At 37.4% G+C, this 26,224-nt stretch overlaps 1 long non-coding RNA gene across 1 annotated transcript in view; it reads right to left on the bottom strand.

Annotated features, from left to right (window-relative positions):
- The window catches only part of LOC307179511, a 490,390-nt gene that overhangs the window by 68,431 nt on the left and 395,735 nt on the right, over positions 1 to 26,224 (bottom strand). Inside the window, exon 5 of the long non-coding RNA XR_013825417.1 lies at positions 5,202 to 5,277. This is a non-coding gene — a long non-coding RNA (uncharacterized lncRNA). The remainder of the gene's footprint in view (positions 1 to 5,201; positions 5,278 to 26,224) is intronic.

A 26,224-nucleotide genomic window follows, 5' to 3' on the forward strand; every position in this document is an offset into this window, starting at 1 on the left:
TCACACATTGCACAACGTGAGGACTAAATGAGATAATGTCTGAAATACTTTTTCTAAACTTTAAAGCACTATTTTGCCAACCTGTGAGCCCAGCTCTAAGAGAACTAGAATTAATCAGTAACTAGAACTTTTTACTGTTCTGAACACCATGGTTGTAGGAGGCTTCACCAAACATGGTCATTTGACTATTATTCTTCTCAGCGAGGTGCTAAGTTTAAGGAGGTGAACAGAAGAGACTCAGTTTCTGTCTGGCAGCCCTTATAGTTTGGGAGATCCAATTTGATAATTGATTAAGCATAGTGGTTTTATCACCATGATAACAAATGCCAAAAAAGAGAAAGAAAGGATGACATGAAAGTTCTCTGTCTCAGGTACACCATAGCACAGTATTTTTACTCAGACTTCCCTGCCTCAAAGTCTGGCCCTTCCTTCAAGACTTGGATTTAAGCCTAATTTATTTGATACCTACACTGAGAGAAGAGTGAGGCTCAGCAAAACTTCCTGTTTGTGTACAACAGCCTTTGTGGGCAAAGGTCCCTTGAAAAATCTTAATACCTATATGAAACCTATTAACATTAGAATTATGTCATATAGTTTGAGGGTTTTTTTTTTTTTGTGTGGTACGCGGGCCTCTCACTGTTGTGGCCTCTCCCGTTGCAGAGCACAGGCTCCAGACGCGCACAGGCTCAGCGGCCAAGGCTCATGGGCCCAGCCGCTCCGCGGCATGTGGGATCTTCCCGGACCAGGGCACGAACCTGTGTCCCCTGCATCAGCAGGCGGACTCTCAACCACTGTGCCACCAGGGACGCCCAGTTTGAGGGGTTTTTATTTGTTTATTAAACAATTTAATGTTTGTCAAAAGTTTTACTTGTATTCATTAGATATCCTCAGGAATATTAGGACATGTGGACAAAGCCATAAATAAACAAACAGCTTTGGAAAATTAATTTAATCTTACCCCCAGTCCTTATTTCATGATTTTCTCAACAACTCCATGAGAATAGAGAATTAATATTTCCTTTTGGAAAGTGTGGAAATAAAGCTTTGGAAAGGCTAAATAACTTACTCAAGGTCACAGAGCTAATAACTGGTTATCTGTACTCATACCCAGGTGTCTTCCCTCCCTCTTGCCCTCAACTTCTTCTTAGGCTGAGTCCTATGCCTTGATTAACGAGCCTTACATTAGGTGAGCTGAAATCCTGCAAGCATCAGCTGCTAGGTAGCACCTGAGCTTTTAGAAACCCTTTCTGTTCACTAAATAGTGCCATTTATAACCTCCCATTAGAAGGGAACAGGAGAAAACTGTTTAAATGGAATTCTGAAAGTAACATGGGGCAACCACCTGGCTAAGCCTCATTTCCAGGCAAAATTAGGTCATTCATGTCATAAAAGTGAAAAACTGGAAACAACCTAAATGTCCACCAATAGGGGATTGATTGTATAATTCATGTTATATTCATGCCATGGATTATTGTGTAATAAAAGTGATGGTGTAGACATATATTAACTGGCTTAGAAAAGTGTAGGTGATGTTAATTATGTTCAAAAAGTAGATTCCAAAATACCTTATAGAATATAATCTCATATGCATGACAAAAATACATATTTGCATATTGAATGTTGACAGTGGTAAACCTGTATGTGTTTTTTTGTTTACATAAATGAGGAGCTTTTAAAAAAAAATAAAACTCTTCTACCTACCCTAAGAACAAAGGATGATCTAACTGAGCTTGAATTTAGCATGTAATCTGTCTCTTAGGTATATTAGATGCACAAAGGATAATTCTAATTAAGTTCTCATGATTCTTGTGACAGAGGAACTTGAATGCTTGCTTGTCAAACTCTTACATAGTAACACTATTTTTTTAAACCAATGTTAATACATTTTGTGCTGGTTTCCAGATTAAATATATGAAAGCTTATCTGATTATCTCCATGCTCCCACCCCAGTCTGGTTTAGAATCTTCTGTTTCTACTTCCACTGAGGTCCTTATCACTATTATTTTTATGTCTCTCCCTATATGAATTTCTCTAGGAGTAATAATGTATGATTTCCTTCTGTCTCTGACACCTAGGTTAAGGTCTCAGTGTATAGTAAGAACCCAGTAAGTGCTGTGACATATAATTATTGTAATCTAGTTGGTGCCTGGGACAGAAATGAACAAGATGCCTCAAAAAATGCTGTCTTGAAATTAGTATGTGTGTTTCAGGTTAATTAACAAAGGTGTTGGATAAAGGTTTGAGAAGAGAAAGAAAGAAAAAACAAGATGGTGGAGCATGTATAGGTGCTGCCTCAAGGGTTTCAGATTGGAGAATTTCTACCTAAGGATAGAGGGGTAGGCTCACCCCTGAAAGTCCCATATTCAGAGAAGGATGCTTTAGTTTCTAAGTCATTTTATTTAGCTCTTAGTTCACTCAGTCTACAATTATTGAGTACTGTACTTTAGGATCAAGGAAGTTGGGTCAAAAGCAGGAAGCTGTCTCTTGTTTTCATTCATCTGGAATGAAGCCTTTCTGTCAAGAGCAAGTAAAGGAGTCCTTTAAAAGTTGAATTATGATAGATAGGTCGATAGATCGATGGATTACTATGGGTTAGCTTTTCCTGCTCATGAACTTCATTTAAATGGAATTGCACAGTGTGTGCATGCTTTTGTGTCTGACGCTTTTTTACTGAGTAAAATATGTTTAAGATTTATCTACATTATTCTGTAATTTAGTAGTTTGTTGCTTTTTAATGCTGTGTGCATTTCACTGTATGAATATACCACTTTCTTTTTCTATTGATTTACTTGTTGATAGATAACTTGGATGTTTCCAGTTTGGAGTATGATCAAAAAAGCTGCTATAGGGCTTCCCTGGTGGTGCAGTGGTTAAGAATCCACCTGCCAATGCAGGGAACGTGGGTTCGAGCCCTGATCCGGGATGATCCCACATGCCGCGGAGCGGCTGGGCCCATGAGCCATGGCCGCTGAGCCTGCGCGTCTGGAGCCTGTGCTCCGCAACAGGAGAGGCCACAGCAGTGAGAGGCCCGCGTACCGCAAATAAATAAATAAATAAAATTAAAAATCCAGAGTAGTTACTTTGGATTACAAGGCTCTTTACAATATGGTGCCTGGCTGGCTACCTTGCTGATTTCATCTGCTCATGCTCTGGCCCTTTCTGTCTTTTGTCCAATGACAGAAGGTTCCTTACTATTCCTAGATCTCCCCTAGCCTATTCTGGTTTCAGACCTCTTATTGTTACCTCTGCATAGCTGCACTCATCACAGGTTTTTGCATGGCTATCTGTCCCTCTCCACCCATTTATTCTCATCTGCTCATGGGTCCTTCCTGACCAAAAGGGCTGAACACAAAAGGCCTGTCCTGACCACCTTGTCAATCTCTCCCCCCCATCACTCTTATGCTGTGTTTCTTTTTTTATAGCACTTAGCACCACATGATAGAATTTTAAATATATTTACATTTCATTTGTTTTCTTTCCCCCACTGGTGTACCAACTCTTTGAGGGAGGACTAGGGCTTCATTTTGTTCATCCCTCTATCACCTGTTCCTAGAACAGTGTGTTTGGCCAATACTGCTTTGTTGGCTAAATCAATGAATGGGAATTTTTCATAATGCTATTTTAAAAATTTGCAATGAACTCTTCAGAATAGTTTTACAGAAAAACTGTGAAAATATAGTTCCTATATACTCCACAACCAGTGTCCCTTTTTATTAATATCTTATGTTGTACATGTGCTAAAATGAATTAACCAACATTGATACATTATTATTAACTAAAGTTTGTGCTTAGATTTCCTTGTTTTTCATCTTATGTGCTTTTCCTGTTCCAGGATCCCATCCAGGATACCACATAACTCTCAGTCAAAATGTCTCCTTAGGGCTTCCCTGGTGGCGCAGTGGTTGAGAGTCCGCCTGCCGATGCAGGGGACACGGGTTCGTGCCCCGGTCCGGGAAGATCCCACATGCCACGGAGCGGCTAGGTCCGTGAGCCATGGCTGCTGAGCCTGCGCATCCGGAGCCTGTGCTCCGCAACGGGAGAGGCCACAACAGTGAGAGGCCCGCGTACCGCAAAAAAAAAAAAAAAAAAAAAAAGTCTCTCCTTAGCCTCCTGCTTGCTGTGACAATCTGTCAGACTTTCCTTGCTTTTGATGACCTTGGTAATTTTGAGGGGTACTAGTTAGGGATTTGCAGAATGGCCCCAAATGGCAGTTGTTTAGAGTGTGAATTTACAGGACAATTTATTAGCTGGGAAAATCCTGCTCCCTCAGGAACTCTGACTTGTACCCAATGATCCCAAACTTTTGTACTACTTTTAAAGCATGGACATTTTACAGGTCTTGTCTTGCTTGGTGTCCTATAAATCCTGTGACAAGCAATATATTTCTGTGTCCATCTTACATATGAGGAAACTGAGCTTCCATAATGGTAACTCTGCAAGATCACATAGAATACGTGGCCAAGAAGAATTTGAGCCCTAGCATCCTGACTGCAGGTCCAGTTCTCTCTCTGCCTCCCACATCTGCCTGTTGACGCCCTCACAACCTGCCCTTTGCAGAAAGCTGCCCAAACCTGAAAGTACTCAGAGGTGTGTAATATCAGTATCTCTTTTCTCTGTTGCTTTCAATCAAAACCGTAGCACTGAGTCTACCAATCCTGCTTAGCCAGAAAAATGAGCACTCTGGGACAACATTTAAAGTTAAACTGATACATATTATCAAAATACCATGTTCTGGGTTTGTCTGTAGGTGAACTGTTTTTAAGATGTTTTCATTTGAAAAGAACCAACAGTCTTTAGGCTGATAGCACCTGTACTGGTATTGCACCCTCTCTGTGCAGGGGCTCCTTGTCCAGACTGAACATTAAGCACTTACTCCATCACCTGGCTGGCGAGAGGAATAGTGACCCGGTCTTTTCACACCTCATTCCCCCTCCTGGAGCACTCTTTATAGCTCCAAATCAGTGTTATAAGCCTCAAAAACCCTGCTTTCCTTATGAATATAGACTCTAAATTGGTTTGTTTTGCTCCATTGTAAAATGCCTCATTCTGCAGCTTAAGGGTGATTTATTATGCTGAGTTCAGAGGAAAGATACATTTCACCCTCCAGGAAGCTTTCCTTCACTCTGTCATATGGTACCATCATCCTGGGCTTTGGCTATCATGTCATTTATAAGAATCTATTGCCTGTCTTCTTTAATTACCTGTCTTAAGGGTGGGGCTGTGTCCATCTTGCTCATCACTGCATCCCCGGGGCAGAGTTCCACCATTGTTCATGTCCTATAAATATATTTTAAATAAAATATATTTGTATAAACCATGGGTATCATTTTTTTGTTCTTGTATACAATTGAAATATTTCATAATTTTAAAGTACTTAAAATAACTTAAAATTATCTTAGCACAAAGCACCGGGGATCACACATATTGGTGACAGGTAAGCAATTTTGAGTGAATGAGTAAATGTTATACTGAGAAGAGTACAAGAGTTTCAAGCCTAGATGCAGGCAAACCAATGTTCAAAGCCATTCCACTATGTGAACAACTTCCTACAAGCATGGGCCAATCTGGAGGCCCTTATCCGATGCTTACCTTTACTAGAGAATAAATAGTATCATGTGCTCTGACTCAATAATAGGTACCCTTCTTAGTAGTAGTCTCTATTTCTAAATAGGGAATAAAGCTAATTTTATGTGTATGTAACATGTATGCTCATGAAGAGGCTGGTTGGAGGCCATAAATCAAGAATTTTGAATCCTTAAGTCTTCTTCCCAGGAGAACATCTCTGCTGGATTCACTTCTAAAGTGGGACCCAGAAGAGCCATGTGAAATGTGGTTATTTGCAGAGGTCACGATTGAGATAAACTGGGCCTTGCCTTTTAATGATACCTAGGTTAAGCCTGTCACTCATGTGTCCTTTCGTTTAAAAGTTGCATGTTTCTTTTTTTATAAATGACATGCAGTTGGGAAGAAGCCCACTCACCTAGGACATCATCTCTTAGTTGTTGGGTGGGAGCCAAAAGGGACCTATGATTCTGAGTAATGCAAACAGACTCAAAGGGGCCACATTTGCAAAGTTGTTTTCCACATCTAATATATTGTTCATGCTTTTTCTGAACTAGTAATTTTTTCCTCTCTACATCTAGAACTTCCATGAAAATTTACGTCTTTTAAAATTCTCCTGAGATTGACTTCACTATGATACTCTAACCCAATCTCTGTTTTCCTATAGCATCTGTACCAGCTGGGATACTATCTTGTACAATATTTGTCAAATTTCAATTCCATTTTCTTCCCATTTTATATGGTTTATTGTTTTCTCTATTTAACTCTTTCTTCCATCTGGATCATAAGCACATTAGAATTCTACTATCCTTGTATGCAATAAATTATACATTAATAGGATGGTTATGGCTTGTGAGAAGAAGGTATTTGTGATTTGCACTTAGAGAGATTTTAATCAAGTTTACCATTCTCAAAAAGTCAGCTTTGCATATAAATAAGGACCCCTAAAAATCGGTTTGTTTTGCTCGATTATAAAATGCTTCATTTAGAAGCCTAAGGGTAATTTATTATACTGAATTGGGTGGAAAGGAAGATGTAGTACATTACGCTTAATCTTATCAAATGGCTGCTATATTTAATGACAATGTCTGTTTATCATAATTATTATAAGTTGTCTAGGTTAATAAAATCAAAAGACCTATGTGCAATTTTCAAACACTAAATTTATTATTTACATCCTGTCTCAGATACCAGCTATCCCCCATGGATGTGCAGTCATCCCATGAGTTTGATTTCTGCTGTGGTTGCGAGAGAACTTTGTGTCTGTCAGACAAAGTAGACTATAAAATCAGGTCCTTAGAAAATTCTACAATTAAGCATGTAGAAGTCAAAAATGTAGAAGAGGAAGTAAATAACAATACCAGTTTTCAGGTATTTGGTAAGTTTTACAGATTCATTTCTTCCATCATTGAAGAGGTCCTTTCTAGACATGGCAGATTCAACAGGAAGCAAAGCAAAATCCCTGCTCTCACAATTTCGTAAGTGATGGAGTGTGTGTGTGTGTGTGTGTGTGTAGGAATGATAACGTCAGATATCTTATTCTGTGTTCAAAATTATCTTGTGATGTCTGTATCTTTATCCAAATTTAAAAGTGAGGAGACTGAGGCTCAGAGAGGTAAAGAAGGCAAGGTCACACTGATGGGGGAGTCCTGTTTTAATCTCATCTCTCTGATTTCAAAGCTGAACTTTCCCCACATGGACTATACTATGGTCTGAATGTTTGTGTCCCCACCAAAATCATATGTTGAAATCCTAGTGCCCAAAGTAATGGTGTTAGGAGGTGGGGATGTGTGGGCATTTGGGATGTGTTTAGGTCATGAAGGCAGAGACCTCATGAATCAGAATAATGCTCTTATAAAAGAGACCCCAGAAAACTCCCTTGCCCCCTCCACTATGTGAAGATATGATAAGTCTGCCACGCAGAAGAGGATGCTCATCAGACTAGGCTGGATCCCTGATCTCAGACTTCCAGCCTCCAAAACTGTGAGATATACATGTCTATTGTGCATAAGCCACCCAGTTGGTGGGATTTTGTAATATAGCCCACAGGGGCAAAGACAAGCTACTGATAACTTTAATGGTGAAGGTGAAGGGGCAGATGGAGAAAGGACTAAATTAGAATCTGAAACTTCTGGTTTGGTTCTTGGATTCCCAGCTTTGTGATGCTGGTTAGATAAGCCAAAGTCTTTTCATCATTCAAAAAAGACAACAATCTCTTCTGTCTACTTCATGAGTTTGTTGTGAGGGTGAAAGTTGACAGCTTTACTACAATATCAGAATTAAATTTCATGTATGACTACTTAAACTCATCACCCCTGGAAAAAAAGATCATTAAAAGCATCACCCTGGAAAGCGGGGAAATCATGGTCCATTTTTGCAATGTCAAAGTCGCAATTACAGCATAGGCCCATCCTGTCTTTTCCTATACCTCTACCTTAGTAGGCATCAAGTTACAGAAAAGGAGAACTTTGTTCACTCTTGGATACTTAGAACTCCCTTTAGAGTCATTATCTTCCAAGTTGGCAAGATCCCTACTCCCTAGAAACAATGTTGGCTTGTGCTGTGTGTTTGGCAGCTGACATTTTAACGAATGAAGGTATTAAACCATGTATTAAATTTCAGAAAGGACTTTACCTGCCATTTTTTCCCAGATGTAGATGTACTTTAAAATAAAAAGGAAAAAAAGTCACCCTAGTAGCTTCACTTTTATGTAAATGCTGTCTTTGCCAAAAGTGCTTGGTTATTTGCCATAGAAAATATAACTGGATTTAAACTGGAAGGAAAATTCTATAACATGTTGCTTGGGACCTTGGTATTAGATGATCGCTCTGGGGAGGTAACCAGGCCTGGAATACAGGAAGACAATGTCTTGATCAATTTGTATCTGGTTTGTAGTGTATACCACCTGAGTGTGTATTTATATGGGTGATACATCTTTAAAAACCAAATCTCTCACTTTCATGTTTGTTTTCTCAGTGCTCAGCACAGATAAGTGGATAGTTAACAAAATATTTATGATAATTCATATTTATAATTTAACTTAATGATTTAGAATAATTTAACAAACGTCCATGCAGATAATGAGAAAAACCCTTGATAGGTATTTGGAAAGAGATCATATGATGAATGCTCAAAAGCACTGGTTATCTCTTGGAAAGATGTAGAATGGGGTACTAGGACTCATTTCAAAGAAATATGCCAAGTATTAGCAACTCCAACCATGTTAGGTCAATTTAAGACACGCGAGATTAGAAGACTGTATGTTCAGTAATGCCTCACATTGTGCAGTAGAACTGTATTTTTAACATTCATGAGTCATTTCCTTTTTCGCTGACCTCGCTTCTTTTTCCTCTTCTGAAGTAGCTATCATTGCTTTCCTCCAGAATCATTGTCATGGATTTGACTTTAGAAGCCTTTTACAACTGGTTTCCAAGAGAGAATCAGCACTAATCTCTTAAGGGTATGATTCTTAAAATGTGGTGCGTGGACCAGCAGCTCCAGCAGCACCAGCATCACCAGGGAACGTACTAGAAATGAAAATTCTCAGACCCCAACTCAGATATACTGAATCAGAAACCCCTAGGGTGGGCCCCAGCAAGCTGTAGTTTAACAAGCCCTCCAGGTGATGCTGATGTATGCTCAAGTTTAAGAATCACTGGCCTAGAATGATCACAGTCAATGATCTGGTGCTCAGAATTGCAGGTCCAGTGCTGGTATGTCTAGATGAGAAACATCTGAAGAGAGTTTAAAAAAAAATACAGGTTCTGGGGAATCCTCTCTTATTTATTCACACTTTCAGCGGGTTTAGAATGGGGATTTGTAATTTGCATTTTAGAACAGATTCCCTTGGTTAATCCAACCTGCACAAGTATAGGAATAAAGGATCTGGATGGTTTCTGAGCTCCTTGTCAAGAGATGTTGTCCTCTTTCAATCATTGGAGATCATTACTCCCTTCCTTCCCCCTTAACTTCTGCTGGAGGCAGCATCATCTCAAACAAATGAACAGGTCCCAGCCCTGCTCAGAGTGAGTAAATCATGTCTGAGGGATAGAGCCTAAGTATTGGTATTTTTTAAATCTCCCCAAGTAATGCTAATGTCAGCAAAGAGAATGTAAGTAGAAGACCAGGCAATGTGGACACCGTGCCATGTGTGAGCTGCAGTTGCGTATGAGACATAAGAATTTGGTCAGAGGCCATGGCTCTGCTAATCCCACAGTCTTTAGACTCAGAAGCAGAGTCACCTGCCAATTAAGCTCATCCAAGCAGATGTTCCCTTGAGGGAGTTGACCACATCAGCTCCTGCTGTGGCAGCAGAGTCTCCTTAAGGCCGTTTTCTGCAGAGAAGCCCTGACAACTGCTGTTCCTATAGCTACACTGGTTTCTTCCCACCTAAGTTTTGGCTGTTACACTTTTCTTTGGATTCTGTGGGATAGTCTAGTATCCTTCCAATGAGTCCTCATTTCTTCTTGAGTAAGTTAAATTTGGTTTCTTTAGCTTGCAGCCCGAAGAACTTGCATTAACACATTCTGCCAGTAATTGATGATGTGACCCTGGGCAAGTCCTCTTGCATCTTTAGGCCTCAGTTTGCTTCAACTGTAAAATGAGGCTAGTGATCCAGACACACATTTTTAACCACCTATAAAACAAGACGTTTTTCTTTTTTTAAAATTTATTAATTTTATTTATTTATTTTTGGCTGTGTTGGGTCTTCGTTGCTGTGTACAGGCTTTCTCTAGTTGCGGCAAGTGGGGGCTACTCTTCATTGTGGTGCGCAGGCTTCTCATTGCAGTGGCTTCTCTTGTTGTGGAGCATGGGCCCTAGGCACACAGGCTTCAGTAGTTGTAGCACGTGGGCTCTAGAGCGCAGGCTCAGTAGTTGTGGTGCACGGGCTTAGTTGCTCTGTGGCATGTGGGATCTTCCCGGACCAGGGCTCGAACCCATGTCCCCCACACTGGGAGGCAGATCTTTACCACTGCACTACCATGGAAGCCCCAAGACTTTTTCTTAAAAATAATGGGTTGCAGGAAACTTGAATAAATAAAATGAATGAAAGGGATGAATGGTTTTCCCAGTTCAAATCTTTCCTCTCTGATAAAACGTGTTTCATTCCGAGTGGAGCCTCAGCAAACCTCTGAGAAGGGCTAAGTTTCCTTGCAGCACATGATCTAAAGTGCTATCTTACTATAGTTTTGTGAATCTTGATTCAGAGTCCTGAGCCCAGAAACAACTGGAGTTTTCTATTTTAGAGCCATATATTGCTAGATGTAAAAGGCCTCGTGTAATGATACTTAATGGAACACACAAAGTGGTAAATGTCAAGCAAACTCAAATGTAAACACTGCTTCTCCAGAAGGCCTTTTAAAAGAAAACTGATTGAATAATCTATTATTATTATTATTTAGTTACAGGAAATGCTATCTAAAAATAGGAATCCTATTATTCTGGAATGTTTGGTCACCTGTCGAGTATTGTCTCTGAAGTCTTTTAGGATATAGAGTTAAAACCCATGAAAAGGTCACGACAGCTCTCAATTTCCAAATAAAATTGCTTGGAAACACACTTCAGTAGGAAGCTGGATTTTGGGAAGCCTGCTGTGAAAGTTAGCAAATGAAATGCAAAATGTGTGAAGTTTTCAGTTTTAGAAAAAGTACTGATTTTAAAAGATTGTGGCATTTTTGCTTTACCAAATGAACCTCTTGGTGGACTTAAATATATCTCTTGCATTTTCTGAGGTTTACATGAAAAATCTTCAAAATATTGTTCCATCAAAATCTGCCCCCACTGATAAAAAGTTAGAGGTCACAGTTTAGGTTATTTCTAGTGGCATCTCTGTGTGAAATTTCTGTATGCTACTCTAGGCACAGGCTCCACTGCAAAAAGGAATGTGTATAAACATAATAATGCTTATGGAGAAAACACTATATGTAAAAGTATCTGTTGGACAGTCTTATAATTTTAGCCCATTAAAACCCCACAATTCTTCCCTGCCAACCTATTCTCCACCTACTGCAATCTCATCTTTCCCCAGTTCTCTACTAGAATTGCTCTTAGAGAAGATTTGAAATGATCTAATAGTCTACCCAATGGACATGACATTCTTTCCTTACAACTGATTCATCTGCTGTATGCTGTGCTAATGTATGCATTGATGCTGGTCATTTTCTATTTCTTGAAGCTATCTACCACCCTTGACATTGGTTACTCTGCATCTTCTGACTCCTATTCCCCTTCTGTGAATGTTTTTTCTCTATCTCATTACTGTATTCTCTCTCCTCAGCCCTTCCTGTACATGTTGGTACCTCCTGGCATTCTATCTGTGGACACTGCTTTAAACATGCTCTTGCTCCTTGGGGAAGTCTACCAAATGCCAAAATCCATCCCTCCTGAATTTCAGAATCCAATATCCAACACATTGCTGGATATCTCCACCTAGATGAGCATAAGCATCTCAAAACCGGCATACCAAAAGGAAAGGTGGTATTCATTAACAGAATGGTCTCTGGCATCAGAATGTCTGGCCGTAAATCCCACTCAGCACGTATTATAGATATGTCCTTTGGCAAGTTTCTTAACGTCCGTCCCTGGATCTTAGTTTCCTTGGCTCTAAAAAGTTTCGAGGATTAAATGGAACAGCATACGAAAAAGAATTTTGCAAGTACATGGCCCACACAAAGCTTTAAATAAAACTTAGCTATAATTAAACATATTTATTTGGAAACTGATAATTCTTCTATATTACAAACCTTTTTCTCACGATTGTTCACCTCCATGACAATCAATCATCCAGTTCTATAAACTTTAAATTTAAATGTTTTCAAATCTATTCCCTTTCTGTGTCACCATTAACATAGCCCTAGTTCATGTCTTTTTTGTGGTTTCATCTAATCTATCTATCTATCTATCTATCTATCTATCTATCTATCTATCTATATCTCTTTCTCTCCACATGTGGCTTATCCTCAGAAAACAGGGGTTTAAGGGTAAAGAGAGAGATAGAGATGGAATGAAGAGAAGGGGAGGGGGAGAGAAGAGAGAGGAGAGGGTTATTATTTACCTTGAAAAATCTAGGACATGTTTTTAAAAGAGTTCTATGATATTGGTTAAAATGTAAAATGGGAAAAATCTATTAATAAGCACACTTGGACATGGTGCCAGTACTTAAGGAGGTTGGCAAGCTAATGCTAATTGAAAAGAGCCATAGAACTATACTGTTAATGTGACTGTTAAAATAACTCCTCATTCCTCTAGGGCTGTTTAATAAAAATGCAGTGTTTTTATGTACATCCTAAACATTGCTTTATTGAGGAACTTAAAAGCTAGTTAATAACAGTATTCTTAGGGTTTAGGTGGAAGACTACAATAATGGCATATCTGAAAAGAAAAATTACATAGTAAACCCAGTCACACACTGGAGGTGAATTTAAAGATCAGATTTGGAATTCTAAGCAATCTAATGCTGGCAGTACTCAAGGTTACACTGTCTAGTAAAGTTTAATGAACACAAGGAACATTCAAATGAACAAAATCTTTAATATTTTAACCATTGTGGGCCTACTTTCTTGTGTTTTCCTGATATGTACACAAATGAGAAATGGACACCATTCTTTCAAAAATTAAGAAGGCTTAAAATCATACTTGAAAACTGGGATAAAAAATAAAATAAAACATACTAATTTTCTTACAGGCTATTTTTTTCTTCTAAAATGAAAATTGGGGACTATATTCACATTTTGCAACTTCTGCACACGTTCCCTATCTCATATAATCAACCAAATTAGAGTTATGAAAGACATTTCTAGATTTCTAATGTGGTATCTTTACCTGAGTTGTATTCGTGTAAAATCTTTTGGGTGACTTTCAGTATTGTAACCAAGTTGCTATATAGTACTATCATTAATTGTACTTTATTATTTTTTTAAAATCAATCAATCAATTAATTAATTAATTAATGTTTGGCTGCATTGGGTCCTCGTTGCTGTGAACGGGGTTTCTCTAGTTGTGGCACGTGGGCTTCTCACTGCGGTGGCTTCTCTTGTTGCGAAGCACTGGCTCTAGGCCTGCGGGCTTCAGTAGTTGTGGCATGCAGACTCAGCAGTTGTGGCTCACGGGCTCTAGAGCACAGGTTCAGGAGTTGTGGTGCACGGGCTTAGTTGCTCCACAGCATGTGGGATCTTCCTGGACCAGGACTTGAACCCATGTTCCCTGCATGGGCAGGTGGATTCTTAACCACTGCACCACCAGTGAAGTCCCTAATTACTTTAAAAAAGTAAAATGTCTTGCAACATTTATCACAATCTTTTAGTTACCACAGATAGAACACATGATCAATCCCTTTATGAATATAAGTAACACAAAGTGCAGCTTCCAAATGGTGACCTTCATACAACAAACTGAGATTAAATGCTGAACATAATGTGTGGAACTCAACAATAATTTCTGATTTTTAGGTTATTTTTGCTACCTTGGGGTTTAAATACAAATAACTTTTCTATCTTTCTCTCTCTTATTTGTTGTTCCCTAATCTTAGAGTACTCTTTCCCAAGGTGTAGCACTAAAATAGCTTTGTTAATGTTCAACCAAATCATCAATTTGTCTGCAAAAGGACATGTTAAATCAGAGTTTTAGTTGTAAATTTACAATTTAATGTAGTGCTGTTTTCCATTTTAAGAAAGGCAGAATTAAATGGGATGGGTATTATTAGACTGTGTGTTTTATCCTCCTTTTTGAAGAATGAATAGGACTAAATGGAGAGGTTAAATAAAATATAAATACAGTGATCAAATTCTTAAAGCCAAGAATTTCTGACACTAAGTGGTAAAGAATAATATGACATGTCCCACTTCTGGAATGAATTTTAATTGGGTTAGGAAAGAGACCATACCAAGACAAAGGTGTTTTTTTCTAAATGTGTGACAGGTAGGAAAATGTAGTAATCTATGACTGAAAATAGGCCCATGAAACACTAGCAATGAACTCAATTTGAAATATTTTCTATGGTAGAGTATGATTCTCATATGTAAAATCATTATAATAATTAAAATGTGGTGGGAAACTGGAAGCTTTCTTGCTAAGGTCAGGAAAAAGGTAAGGATGTCTCCACTTAGCACACCTTTTCACCACCTTGCTGGAAGTCCTAGCTAACGTGATAAGATCAGAAAAAGAAATAAAAGGTATACAGATTGGGAAAAAAGAAATAAAACTGTCTTTGCAAAAGACATAATTGTCTACATAGACAATCCAAAAGAATCCACAACAAAACAAAACAAAACAAAAAAACTGTAACTAGTAAGCAAGAATAGCAAGGTAGTAGGATACAAGGTTAACATACAAAAGTCAATTGCTTTGCTATATACCAGCAATGAACAAGTGAAATCTGAAATAAAAACACAACACCATTTATATTACCACCTCCCCAAAAATGACATGCTTATGAATAAATCTAACAAAATATGCTCAATATCCATGTGAGGAAAACTACAAAACTCTGATGAAAGAAATTAAAGGAGAACTGAATAAATGAGATATTCCATAATCATCAAGAAGAGTCAATATCGTCAAGATGTCAATTCTTCTCGATTTAATCAATAGATTCAATGCAGTCTCAACCAAAGTCCTAGCAAGGTATTTTGCAGATATTGATGAATTGATTCTAAAGTTTATATGAAGAAGTAAAATACCTCTTATATGGGAGGTAAAAGAATAGACAATATTGAAGGAGGACTGACACTACTTGACTTCAAGACTTACTGTAAAGTTACAGTAATCAAGACAATGTGGAATTGGCAAAAGAATACACACATATATAGATCAATGGAACAGAATAGATAGCCCATAAATAGAGACCATGAATATAATCATCTGATCTTTGACAAAGAATCAAAGGCAATACAATGAAGAAGATGAACTTTTCAACAAATGGTACTGGAACACATGCAAAAAAATGAATCTAGACACAGACTTTAAAATCTATATTTGTCATCTGGGCTGTCATAACTGAATTTCACAGACTGGGTGGCTGCTAGTCCAAGATCAAAGTGTTGGCAGATTTAAGTTCTCTGAAGGCCTCTCTCCTGGGCTTGCTGAGCACTACCTTCTTGTTGTGTCTTCACATGGCCTTTTATCTGTTAGTGCACATCTTTTCTTATAACGGTACCATTTCTGTTGGATTAGGGCCCCATCCTTATGACTTCATTTAACCTTAATTTTGTCCTTGAAGACCCTCTATCTAAATACAGCCTCCATGAGGGTTAGGGTTTCAACCTATAAATTTGGGAAAGACACAATTCACTCCATAACACACTCTTTACAAAAATTAACTCGAAATGGATCATTGACCTAAATTTAATGTAAAACTATAAAACTTCTAGAAGATAACAGGAGAAAATTTAGATGACTTTGGGTATGAAAATGACTTTTTAGATATAACACCCAAGGTATGTTTATAAAAGGAATAACTGATAAGCTGGACTACATTAAAATTAAAAAAAAAACACTGCTGTACAAAAACAATGTCAAGAGAAGAGAATAAGACAAGCCACAGACTTAGAAAAATACTTGCAAAAGATATATCTGAAAAAGAACTGATACTCAAAATAAATCTTAAAACTTAACAGTAAGAAAATTAGCAACAGTAAGAAAATGGGCAAAGGAACTGAAGGGACACCTCGCCAAAGAAGAGATATATATATATATATATATATATATATATATATATATATATATATATATATATATATATATACATATATATATATATATATAGCAAATAGCATATGAAAATATTCTCAATATTACATGTCACTGAGAGTTTCAAATTAAAACATCAATTAGATGCCATTACACACCTATTAGAATGGCTAAAAGTACAAAACACTGACAATACAAAATGCTGACAGGCTGTGGAGCAACGGGAACTCTCATCCATTGCTGGTGAGATTGCAAAATGGTACAGCCACTTTAGAGGATAGTTTGGTGACTTCCTACAAACCTAAACATACTCTTACATTATGATCCAGCAGTTGTCCTCCTTGGTATTTACTTACCAAAATGAGTTCAAAACTTATATCCACACAAAAATGTACACACAGATGTAGCAGCTTAATTCCTAATTGCCAAAACTGAGGAGTAATCAAGATGTTCTTCACCAAGTGAATGGACAAATAACTGTGTCACACCTAGACAATGGAATATTACTCAGTGCTTATAGAAATGGGCTATCAAGCCATGAAAAGACATCCAGGAATCTTAAGTGCATATTACTAAGTGAATTATACCAATCTGAAAAGGTTACAGGTTGTATGATTCCAACTATAGTCTGGAAAAGGAAAACCTATGGAGACAGTAAAAAGATCAGTGGATGTCAGGGGTTAGGGGGGAAGATGTAATAAATAGGTGGAGCACTGAGGATTTGGGACAGTGAAACTATTCTGTATATTATAATGGTGGATGCATGTCATTACACATCTGTCAAAACCCACAGAATGTACTATACCAAGAGTTATCCCTAATGCAAATTATGGATTTAGGGGGATCATCATGGGTCAGTGTAGGTACATCAGTCACAGCAATACCATTCTGATGCTGGATGTTGATAGTGGGGGAAGTGACTATATGGAAACTCTCTGTACTTTCCACTCAATTTTGCTATGAACCCACAATTGTTCTAAAAAATTGTTTATTTAAAAAAAATAATAAAATGTCATAGAAACTGTCCCTTCTTTAGCAAACATTGAACACCTACTATATGCCAGACTCTGTAGTTACATGAGACTAGTAGACAAAGATGAATTAGACTATATCTTTATCCTCAAGGAATTCAAACTCTGTTAGGTTAAAAAAAAAAAAAAGCCAACCAATGGTTACCACACCAAGTCAAAGTCCAGTACTCTATGTTCTTATAAGGTTGCTAGCAGTGACAGCAATCAGTGGCATCAATCAGTCTGCCAGGATAAGTGAAGATTATTTGTTAATCATTTTCACTCATCTACCACTTCTTAAGTATTGAAAATAAATCTTCAAAGTTAATAAATATCTTAAGGTCTTTCAGACAGAGAAAACAGTATGCTCTAAGAGTCAAGACTGAAAATAAGACAGTATATTTTAATAATTATTACTTCCATGGATATAATTTGGATGTACAAATACTACTGGTGAAGACGTTAATGATAATAATAATGCAATACATCAAGTGCTTTCTATGGGTCAAGCATCGTAGTCTGTACTTAGTTTAAGTCTCATACCATCCCTACAAAAACTATTATATCATTTTTATCAATAAGGAACTCAGGGCAGAGAGGTTACATGGCTTTCCCAAGCTCATGTAATTACTATGTAATGTAGCTGGAATTCAACCTAAGGTCCCTCTAAATTCTAAATCTGTGCTCTTATCATATACATTTACTCCAGGGGAGACAATGTTCAGGGTGTCATGGCCTTAAATTTGTTTTGTGGAATTTGATGTTCTTTTTGTATCAGTGCAAGAGTTTTCTATTGTCCTCTGCTGTTCTACTGAAGAATCAGACCAGGAACACCAGTTCTCAATAAATAAACTCTCACTGAACAGGAGAAACAGTATCCTAAATGAAAAGTATTCATCAAAAATGTCTGAAATTGCTGAAAAATGAAGAGAAGTATCAGGAAATGGTTACCTGTGTTGCACAAACACAAAAATATACTTATGTTTAAATAAGTCATGACTGGATGTTAATAAGTGGCTAAATGACAAGTTGTAAAAGTTATTGCATCTCACAATTCAATACTCTGCAAACTTTTTTTTTTCTTTTAAATTAAATATCTTTGGTGATACTATAAGCAAATGGTATGAATTCTCTGTCACAAAGCTGGTTGTGAAGAATTCATCCCTCTTCAGACAAGAAATGTGTTAAAAAGCACCTCTTCTGTTTCTTTAATAGAAGGAAAACAGAGCAAACTCTTCAGGTTCAAACAAGAAGTACTAGTTGAATTTGTGAAGATAATTTTCTTGCAGTGACTGATTTAGTAGTGTCAAGGATAATATAGTTTTTATGGCCACTAGAAGACTGTAATCTAATTTTGCAGAAATCCCTATGTCATTGGCACTGCTACCACTTTTAACCTTAGCGTTTTCATTTAAATTAGCTTAAAAAAATTCAATGCGCTGCTTTACTGACACGACAGCTCAATACTCAGATTGGTCTTCTGCACTAAATTTTCTGGTGCCAACGTTATGTTTTAAATCATGTTATCATTACTTTCAAAAGTCAACTAAGGAGTTATTTTTGCAGACTATTATAGGCTAGAATTGCTGGGTATAATTTCTTCCACACAGTAAGAACTATTCCTTTTAACAATAGACATTGTAAACTTAATTAGACTTAAGTTAATTATGACTAAACTTAATTAAGACTTAATTAAGTTATTAAGACTAAACTTAATTATGGCTGTTTCCATGATGAAGTTCAGCAAGGGATAGTTTTCAAGTATCTAGATCCTTGAAAAAGAAGACATAACTTTTTTTTTTTTCTCTCTTGTATATGCCCCATGGTCAACTAGACTCCAAATTATGAACTGATTTCCCCAAAGCCGGCAACTGCTTAGTTTCTTTAATTTTGAGGTCTGAAATAGTTTTAAAACAACGGAAATAAGAAGTGTGCCAGCTGGCTCCGTAATGATAGCTTTAGGAGTGTGGTCTAGGTAACAAGTCATGTACCCTCCCCCAACCTCTTCAAAGCTATGGTTAGCTTTTGTAAACATTTCAACTGGCGGGAAAACAAATTCATGGACATCAACCTCTGTCATTCTTGATTCTACTTCACCTACTTTTCAGACCAGACCACAGTAGCAAAAGTTTAGAAAAGGAAGTCAGGTTCTATCTTCTGAAAATTCTACTGAATTTTAGCTACCTGTCTTTACCTAGAGGGCTCTCCTGTGTTGTTCATTCTCCCGTCCTTGACTGTTCAGGTATTGTGCTCCATACCAGCAAAGAGTTCTTGGAATCAGACTGTGAACACCTGCTTCTAAGTTTCTGTTAAATAATCCCTGGAAAACCTTGTGACAAGCATGCTTCCTGCACAATTAAAGGAAACTGAAGGGCTATCAGTCATGGTTCTCCACCCCGATGTCATATTCGCCATCATATACAGATGTACACAGGTGGTGAAACAGCCAAAAGAGCATGACATCTCCAACACTGGTAAAACCACCACCTGATGGATGAGTTCAGTTATCTGTAGAAAACTCCTTAAAAAGACACACTGATCTGGCAGGAGCAGCAAGAGAGTAACTCTCAACTCTAGCCTAATTGATTTTATTCATACCTGAATTAGCAGCGTGACAAGAGAAGAGGGATGGTCAGTGCAGAAAACAGAGAAATACGGGCTTAATATTTTTAGAATTGGGAGTATTGTTCCTCTTCCAGGTAGGAGGAGGCCTGACTAGAGTACTTTCTTTTATCTCTATGAAAATGGAGGCATGAGTTCACAAGCCTTTCATAGTTGAAGAAAAGTCAACTAACGGCTAAGTCAACTTACTTAACTTACAGGTAAGTCAACTTACCCTGCTTGAGTGTAAGCGTGTGGCTCACACAGTATTATGTCAGGTACTACTTTTTGTCCATCTGCACAGATGCAATTTTGCAATTATTTGTGTATTTTTTTAGGGACATTTATCTCTTCCACTACTCAGGAAGACAAGAACCAAGGATGATATCTATTTTTGCTAAAATTGTATGCCAAGTACATAGGTCAGTGCCTTGAATGAATGAATAAGTATATTAATTAATACACCTATTATTTGGAAAAAGTACCATAATCAGAGAATTTACTGACCCAAATGCTTGCATTTAAGGCTCCTTGGCAGTTATAATTCTCCCTTTTAGTTAATACAATGAAATATTTTTATCTGTCAGCGTTGTTGGTGCTTAGTTAATGAGAAACATTCCCCCTGAGTCTGATTATATTTAAGTGCTCTGCTAAGACGGGGTTTTGCCAACTTCTGAATGAGAAAATGACATTAGACTTACGTTGACTTCACCAATATCCCTACCTGGGGTCCTGTCTTAGTGGCCAACCTGTTCCAGATGGTTTTTATGTTGCCCCTTCCTTTCAAGGCAACATCATGAACAGTATCCACATTTCAGAGTGACAGTTAATACTATTCAAATCATATGCAGACATCTATAAATATCTCCCTTGGATATCCCATGGTGAATGTAAAATTAAATACTCAATTCTTTCAAAAATACTTTCTTCTTTAAGTGAATCAATACAGAATTCTATACAGTTTCCTTATGTCTCCAAAAAGAAAAAAATACTTCCCCTACATTTAAAGTATATACTTTAGAAGATACGTGTCTATGTGTATATTATGTGCTTGCTAGTGAAATAAAGATATTGCAAAGCATAATGTAAAATGTCTCAAGGAACACCCATGAGAAAAATGTATTTAGATTTAGTTAGATATAAACACCACAGACTAAAGGATCTGAATATCTCTTTTTCTTTCTTGCCAAATTCAATTTCAGATTCAGATTAACATTTACTCGATACCTGCTATGTACTTGGCTCTAAATAATCAATTGTACATGTATTATTTGTTTAAAACCTAGACACTTTACAGAGGTGGAAACAGAGGCCAGAGAAATTGTATGACTGGTGAAGGGCAGAAAATAGGTGGAAGAGACAGGATTTGAAACCAGGAACTTTTCCAACCAGGTTAAGCTACATAATCTCTTAGTTTCCTTATCTTTAAATGAGTTGATATTAGTATCTATTCCATTGATACTGTTGAGAAATTTGAAGGATTAAGTGATAGTTAATGAAAGCACTTAGAATGGCCCCTGGCAGACAATCAATGCTAAATAAGAAGCCATTTATCTTTTTTTTATTATTATTATAGTCTTGAGTCTATGAGTGCATTCACCTAGCGTGCTAATCACTGATCTTTATTTTATTTAAAAAAAATTTAAATACGATTGAATGTTACTTGCTAGTAACCCACTCAATGTATTATTAATGGTTGATAAAAGTAGGAATGCCTCATAAAAGTTAGAATTTCCTGAGGACTATTCAGTAATTTTTGAAGAAGTTTGATTTACATGCAGTTCTTTGCAAGTTCAAAAGCTCCCATTGTGCACACAGAAATAGATTTTGGGAATTTCACAACCTGATCAAAAAAGCTTTATCACTGATGCAACATCAGTTTTGCCTTGAATCAGTGATGGTATATATGCTGTTTTTGCTTTTCACTGCAAATTACTGTAAGTTTAATTTCCTCATTAGCAATTAAGTTTATTGTGTTCAATTGTCCTTAGAGGGAGTGTAATGCATATTTGTAAAACATTCTTATAACATTATTTTAACTGGACTTTAAAATTTGTAAGAACAGCAGTTTAAATATATTATTATCTATACCCATTTCTAAAACAGATACATATAGTTACCTCAAATATTCTTACACAGTGATTTTTGATTGCTAATGGACTACATCTGAACTTTTACTATTTAAATAATGTCATATGGTTGATAAAGCAAACTGGTTATTTTGAAGGTTCAATCACTTTAACTTATGGTTTAAAATCTTAATATAGACAACTATATATATATATATATCTTATGATAGAAACTATAGGCAATGTAGGGGTATTTCTCTCCAACTGTTTGTTGTAACCAAGATCTTTCAAACAGGGGTGAGGTGGGTAAGTAGGGTTAGAGTTTTTTTGCCCTACTGCGTGCACTGTGGTCAAAAAGTTTGCAGGCTACTTCTCCACTCTTTGCTAAGTTCCTAGTGGTAAATGCTGCATATGACTCTTCAGCGTACATATCCTGAAAGTGCCTGGCCCATATTTCCTGCTTAGCACCAGACTTCCTTAATAGATGCTCTCAATTTATTATTTTCCATGTAGTGTTCCATTAGGAATTTACAAAATACAGAGGGAGTATGTGCATCAGGCTTATTGTAAGCCTATTCACCTTCCTTTAATTTTATGGAGTATTTCAGTCTCTTTCCTGAACCCAAATCCTACTTGGACTAGGTTTGACATTATGTTTTCATTTGAGCTTTGGATCGTTAATCTTATTACTTCCTGTTTTCCTAAAACTGGAGTGAATAAGCTACTTACAAGAGCATAAGCTGAACCTGTTCAAAGCTGTTTAACTGTATTTACTCTGCTCTTTGGTTGATCCTGCTTCCCCAGTTCCTCATCTTGTAAAAATTTCAGGTAAATTACAAAGCCCAAAAACACGGTCCTGAATGAGGCATGTCTTGCTGGGAGATCCCACTCAAAGCTACTCAACTTGATTTGTCTTTTCTGAATGTCAGAGTCAGACACACACACACACTCATAGGCAGTCATCAGTTTGGTGTTCCAGCTTGATGCTTTGCCATTATTTTTAGTTCACACTTGCAAGGATCCTGAGAGAAAGTGAGAAATTATTGCTCCCCATTTTATAGACAAAATGCCTTAGCTGCAAGAGTTAAGCCACTGTACAAAAGGATAGAGCTAATAAATGGAAGACGCTGGATTCAAATCTAGGTCTAAGTGAGTCCCAAGTTCATCTTTTTTGGCCACTAGGCACACTGCCTCCTGCTTAACAGGGACATACATGGCCTGAGTGTCCCAGTCATTCACAAAGTACAGGTGTGTTTTAGTGTTTTATGTGTTCCCAAAGAAAGCCTTTGTCTTGGCACAGGAGGTATCACCACTGGCTGGGCCAGTAGTTCAGTGGAAGTTCTGGGATTCAAGCAGTTCTGGAGGTGGTATGTGAAGGAGGCCTAGGGAGTGCTGGAGTGTCCTGGACAGTTGTGCCGAAGGCATGAACATTCCCAGTGTGCTTGCTTTCTCAGCTGCCCAACCCACACCTACCAAAGTTCTTTATTGCAAAAGCATTAAAGCCAATAGATTGTTCTCTGTTTCTAAAGCAACCACACTAATGTAATCTCTTTGTTTTGCAATTGCTCATTCAGTAAGCCATCGTTTATTAGACTCCTGGGAGTTTGCAACCCTGGAACAATTGTTTCTCTTGTTGATCAGGTCTCATTTGCCATTTTGCAGACAGGCAAGTTTATTTGCTTGTAACACATCCAAAATGATTAGCTGTTTACCTGGCAGGTTGACCATGACTATCTACGACTTTAATCACTGATTTTCCCCTGAGACTGACAGTCTTAAACTAAGCATATCTTTACATGATTATGGGGTGTTTTCTTGGTTTCCCCCATGCAGTGCCTTGGCAGAATCAGACAAACCCGCATTGGATTCCTCTGCCATTTATAACAGTGAATTGTGGCAAGTTTCTCAAACTCTGTGAAATTCAATTTCCTAATATGCAAAATAAACATGATGACAGTTAAGTCACGGGTTGTTTTGATGATCACATGAGACAATGCATATGAAATAACCAGCACTTATTAGTTTCTCAGTATAGATCAAGTAATCTCTATACCTTTCATGTTTAAATTGTAAGTACTTGAAGATGGGCACTCATTTCTGACACTCATTTTATTTATCTATAGCATGTGGATAATATTTACCTTAAATGGGTCCTATGAAGATTAAATAGAATGGTACATTAGCAGTGTCTAACACACATTAAGTACATGCTAATTGTTATCTGAGCAGTTTTATATATTTGAGGGAAAAAATCAATAGATGGTTTATCCTGATGTTGACAACAATGACAGCAGTGTTGATGATAAAATAGTCCCTGAAATTATCATTAACTTTTCCACAGTCTGTTTCAGGAAAGTTTATGTAACTTCTCTTTCCTCTTTCCCATATTCAATTATCCTATTGAAGTAACCACAGAACAGTTTTCATATTCTTTCTCTCTTCTCCTCAAATGTATGAACTCTAATCCAAACTTTTCCCTCACGCTTCCTTTTAGGAGCTGGAGTTGTAATTCTTCATCTCTGATTGGTGATTACAGTCAATTCTTGATATCCTTAATTGCCTTGTTTTCTGCTCTACTGCAAATGCAGAAACATTTTCCATTCATTTCCTAAACAGAGTTTCTTTTTTTTTAAAAAATTAAATATAATGTTCAGCAGCACAGTCTATTTCATTTCTCTTCTCCAATAAAGCCTATAATAAACATTATCCTGCTTTAACAGATAAAAAGGAGAGAATATTTACAAAACTCCTACTATGTGCCAGGCACTCTACCAAGGTCTTTGAGAACATGATTGCATTGTTCCTCCAACTGCCCTGGGATATAATTATCATCCCTTTTATTTATTATATTTCTCTGTCAAGTCCTCTGACTGGAAGTTTACTACAGTGATGACCATGCCCCGCTACCTCCCTGAAGATGATCTGACAGACAAGAGAGTTTAATCACACTTAAGACGTTCTGACAATAAGAGAATAGCACTTTGCATGCCAGGGCACTGACAATTGTCTGTCCAACAGTGACAGAAGAAAAATTCTATCCAAACCAAATTGAAAGTTACCTCCTCCTTTCCCCTCTTTTCCATTACATGTGAGGAAGACAAACTAGAACTTGCAACTCCAGCAAACACTAAATAGAACCAAGGTTTATATCATAGGAGGAGCCTGTGGATCTTCACACTTTCCATACTGGGATTTCCAAGTAGGTTCTTATCAGCCCTGAAGCCTGATACATTGCAGGAGAATCTGAGTCAGTTGGGAACACCATAATGATTTAAAATGTGACTTGCAGAATCCAGGGACTTGAATTTGATTTATGACTTTGCCTCTTACTCTCTAAGTGATCTTGGGCAAGTTACTTCCCACGTATGAGCTCTAGCTTTCACATCTGAAAAATAGGGAAAATTGTACCTATCTCATGCAAGGTAAGAAGTTAATGAAAAAACAAAACAAAACACATAGGGCACTCAGCATAGAGCTGATATGTTGCAAAATTCCCACACTTGATATTTCTTATCAATAGTAGCTGAGTAGGCTTATTTTATTTTTCAAGAGTAAACTTTTTGTCTTCTTTTCTCCTTGTAACTGAAGACGACTTATCACTCCCTTCCCTACCTCCTCTGTCTCTCTCTCTCTCGTTAAAATGGAGGTAATGCAAAGGATGGTTTATAACTGGAAACTGTATTATTTTGAAATATCAGTCAGTGATATTTTCTCAGGAGGAATGACTCTTACAAATACTCCCCAAAGAACATTATTTGGGAGGAAAAACAACTGAAGGATGAATTCAGAGTTCTGAGTTGATATTTCTGATGATTAGACTTGTCTTCCCTCTGTTTATATAATGTTGGGTGAGATTTTCAGACAGGCTAGGCATTCCTGGACTTTTGAGTAGGAGACAGCTCTCTGTGATTATCTATAGTGCACTAACTTTCACACACATTTAAATTTTTTTCTTCAGAAAGTGGTTTTCTGAACTTTTATGAAAACACTGCAGATTTATTTAATACATTTTTACACTTTCACTGGAGACAATTTTGGACACAGACTGTATATTCATTTGATTCCGCAAAGAGTGATTGGGGGTCATTGACTGAGCTGTGCTGGAAGTTATGCCTCTCTTGAAGGTTGCGTGTATCCCTGATCACTGAGAGAGGAGTCCAGCTAATCTGCGTGCCTGCTATTTGAGGAGTCACTTCCATCTGGAGCTTCCCCTTCCTGGGGCGATTGATTATCACTTTCTTTATGCATGGGCTGACCCTTGTTAATTCCTACATTGTGAAACTGAAATGAACCATT

The sequence above is a fragment of the Stenella coeruleoalba genome (genome assembly GCF_951394435.1).
Source record: "Stenella coeruleoalba genome assembly, chromosome: 20".
In the NCBI taxonomy this organism is placed as follows: domain Eukaryota; kingdom Metazoa; phylum Chordata; class Mammalia; order Artiodactyla; family Delphinidae; genus Stenella; species Stenella coeruleoalba.